This window comes from Myotis davidii, unplaced genomic scaffold, assembly GCF_000327345.1.
Source record: "Myotis davidii unplaced genomic scaffold, ASM32734v1 scaffold119, whole genome shotgun sequence".
Classification (NCBI taxonomy): domain Eukaryota; kingdom Metazoa; phylum Chordata; class Mammalia; order Chiroptera; family Vespertilionidae; genus Myotis; species Myotis davidii.
In genome coordinates, this window is record NW_006290676.1 from 826,565 (window position 1) to 830,706 (window position 4,142).

Consider the following 4,142-nt stretch of genomic DNA (forward strand, 5'->3'; position numbering starts at 1 on the left):
GGGTTATCTTCCTTCTGCTTTCTTGTCATTCTAAAATCTGAGTCTCAAATCCTATCTAATAAAAGAGAAACATGGTAATTAGCGTACGACCGCTACGCTTCTCATTGGCTAACCAGGGAGATATGCAAATTAACTGCCAGCCAAGATGGCGGCCAGCAGCCAGGCAGCTGATGTGAACAGGGAGGCTTGCTTGCTTCAGTGGCCCCTTGAGTATGGCTCTTCCACAAAATACCACGTGCGGGTGCACACATACAGTGCGATTGAAGCTTTGTGGCCCATGCGCAGAAGTCGGTTTTCGGCCTCGGCAAGTCTATTTTAAAGTATTGTTGATATTTGGCTCTGTTGACTAATGAGCTTGCAGACCACTGCTAGAGGCCTGGGCCCCAAGCTGGACTTCACAGCCCCGAGCACCAGAGCCAAGACCTGTGGCCCCCATAACACCCAGCGTGAAAGGCAGCATGGTTGCTGGCTGCAATGGAGCCTGGAGCCCATAGACTGGAGCTGGTTGGAGAGAAAGCCACAGATTTGGGTTGTTTTGGTTTTTATTTTTCTTCTCTAAATCCAGATTCCAAGAGTTTTCATTTGCAACTACTCACCTGAGGCTTTGGTGCAAGGAGGGAGACGTGGACTGAGGTGCCTGGGGAGAGGCTAGGGTGGGAAGCATTGCAGGGAGACTTTGTGGAACAACAGCCAGGAACATTTGGTCATAGGCCCCCAAATTGAAAATGGCCATTTTTCCGTGAGAGGAGCCACTCCCAGCAGCCAGAGGGCAGTAAAAGAAAAAAAACCTGCCCTAGGTAATTCAGCCTGCCCCACCCTCAGGTTCCTTGCATGCCACACCCTGCATTTTTAGCTTTTCAGAGGAAACAAAAGCAGAGGCCAAGCTCCAGGAGCCCTCAGTGACTGAATTAAGGGAAGGGCCCTCTACCCCACTATCCTGGGAACCAGATTGATATTTTCCACACACAGGAGAACTGATAAAAACTCCAGGTTCCCAGCCTATCCCATTGGTCTCTATACAAGGATCTCTGTCTAGCCAAGGGCAGAGTAATATTTTGGGCCACTGGCTGAGGACTAGCTCTGGGACAAGGAAACACACCCACCATATTCTCTGAAAGCTAAACAGCACTTCCCCCACCTAAAGCCTTTCCGAAGCAGACATTTGAGTGACTAAGACTGACAGCTGGCTAGCAGGCAAAGGCAGGAAGAGGTGGAGGCTGAGAAACCAGGGGAAGTGTGCTGACCCAGCCTTGGACCCCATGCTGATAACAAACCTACTTTAGAGGGCAGATTGGCCCCTCCTGCTAGCAACCAAGGCCTGTGGAGACAGACACAAGTGGTGGATTGGTGGATCAGTCAAGGGTTCAAGCAGGTTGCTGAAAGCCAAAAGACAGTGCCTGACAGTGATTAACACCTAAGTACCTAAATGAAACCCAGAATTGGCAGACAGAATAGAAGAGTGGGATCCAAAGTGAGCTCCCATGGGGCATTAAACTCTGCTGAGATGAACACTATTTCACTTTTTTTTTTACTTTAAAAAAATTTTTCTCCTTTTATTTTTTCTTTTCTTCTCCCTTTTTTCTTCTCTTTTCTTTTCTGAGGTTTTCTCTTTCCTTTATTTTTTCCCCTTTTTTATTTTTATTTATTTTTTATATATTTTATTAATTTTTTACAGAGAGGAAGGGAGAGGGATAGAGAGTTAGACCACTGAGCCAAACTGGTTTTGGCTTTTTTCCCCTTTTTAAATTTATCTTCTTTATCTGTCTGCTTTATTGATTAGTTATTATTCTAGTCTCTGTTGTTTCATTCATATATCTAATTTTCCTCTTCCCTTTTCCTACTCAATTGTTTCCTTTTTTTCACTATTAACTTTTTTCTCTCCTTTCATTCTTTTTTCCTTTACTCCTCATGTCTCATCTTTTTCTTTTTCTTATTTTAGGTCTATCTGCTTTTCCCCCACCTAAAGCCTTTCCGAAGCAGACATTTGAGTGACTAAGACTGACAGCTGGCTAGCAGGCAAAGGCAGGAAGAGGTGGAGGCTGAGAAACCAGGGGAAGTGTGCTGACCCAGCCTTGGACCCCATGCTGATAACAAACCTACTTTAGAGGGCAGATTGGCCCCTCCTGCTAGCAACCAAGGCCTGTGGAGACAGACACAAGTCCCCTTTTTAAATTTATCTTCTTTATCTGTCTGCTTTATTGATTAGTTATTATTCTAGTCTCTGTTGTTTCTTTCATATATCTAATTTTCCTCTTCCCTTTTCCTACTCAATTGTTTCCTTTTTTTCACTATTAACTTTTTTCTCTCCTTTCATTCTTTTTTCCTTTACTCCTCATGTCTCATCTTTTTCTTTTTCTTATTTTAGGTCTATCTGCTTTCTCCTCTATTCTCATTTTTAAATTTTCTTTTGTCTTTTAATTTTTTTTCTCCCTCCTTTATTTTAAACCATTTTCCTTCCCATATTCTTCTAATTATTTATTCTTATTTACTTTATTTCAGCTCTGCATCTACATATTCTGCCCCCCTTTTCTTGGTGGTTTTTGTTTGTGCTTTTTTTGTTTGCTTTGTTGTGTTTTCTCCTCATGTGTTTACTTTTTTTTTTATCATTCTTGCTCTCCTTTCTCTTTTCTAATTCTCTCTTCTCTGGTGGTTCCGTTTGTTGATGCTGTAGGGGTCTTGTTTATGTTTTTGTTTTATTTCTTCTGTTTTGAGTTTTGTTTTGTTGTATTTTGTTCTATTAGATCAGCACCTCCACAACAGCTGAGAGGAGATTCTATCCACAAATGGAAGAATAACAATAAAAACCTAACTGCAACAGGAGAACCCAAATAACTCAAGTAAGGGGCATTCCTAGAGCACCACACCCAGGAGATCTAAGAGACTGCCCCACTGGGTCTCACAAAATACCTACATAAGACCACTGCAAAAATATGGGAAGCATAGCAGTTTTATCTAATGCGTAGAAAAAAATACAAAAGGACAACAAAAATGGGGAGACAAAGAAACAACTCCCAAATGAAAGAAAAGGAGGAATTGTCAGAAATGGAACTAAATGAAATGGAGGTAAGCAATTTGTCAGATAAAGAATTCAGAGTAGTGATGATAAAGGTACTAAAACAATTCAGTGAGAACCACAAGCAACTTAATGAGAATTATGAGAAAATTAGGGAACTTAATGAGAGCTACACCAACATGAAAAGAAGGGTTGAGAGAATAAATAAGAATCGATTGGAAATGAGGAATGACATAGCTGAAATAAATAAAATCTCGGAAGGATTAAATAGTATACTACAGGAAGCTGAGGACCGAATCAGTGAATTAGAAGACAAGGTAAAAAAACAACAACACACATTCAAGAGCAGAAAATGGAAAAAAAATTAAAAAGCAGGAGGAGAATTTAGGGAGCTTTGGAACAACATTAAAGGTAACTACATTCTCATCATAGAGGTACCAGAAGGAGAAGGATACAAGCAAGAAATAGAGAACCTGTTTTGAGAAGTAATGGCAGGAAAATTTCTCTAACTTGGTGAAGGAAAAAGTCACTCAAGTTCAGGAAACAAATAGAGTCCCAGCCATGATGAACCCCAAAAGACCCACATCTAGGCACATATTAATTAAAATAGCAAACATTAAAGACAAAGAAATAATCTTAAAGGCTGCAAGAGAGAGAGAGAAAGTTACCTGCAAGGTACTTCCCATAAGACTGTCATCTGACTTCTCAATAGAAACTCTTCAGACCAGAAGGCAATGGCATTGAAGAATACAAAATAATGAAAACCAAGGGACTGAACTCAAGACTACTCTATCCAGCAAGGCTATCATTCAAACTTGGAGGTGAAATAAAGAGCTTCACAGACAAAAGTAGGCTAAAAGAGTTTAGTACCACTAAACCAGCACTGTAAGAAATGCAAAGCATCTGTTGTAAGAAGAAAAAATAGAGAGAAAGAGAACACAGGCATAAAGAATAAGAATAGGCACTTTTTGAAAGCGGACATACATAAGGCTAAGGGTCGTATGAAAACACACTCAAAGTCACTAATCATCCAAGAGATGCAAATCAAAATGACAATGAGGTATCACCTCACACCTGTCAAAATGGCTATCATCAAAAAATCAACAAATGACAAATGCTGGCGAGGCTG

At 40.6% G+C, this 4,142-nt stretch overlaps 1 pseudogene; it reads left to right on the forward strand.

Annotated features, from left to right (window-relative positions):
- The first annotated feature begins 3,015 nt into the window (after positions 1 to 3,015).
- LOC102772488 overlaps positions 3,016 to 4,142 on the forward strand; it is a 21,498-nt pseudogene continuing 20,371 nt past the window's right edge.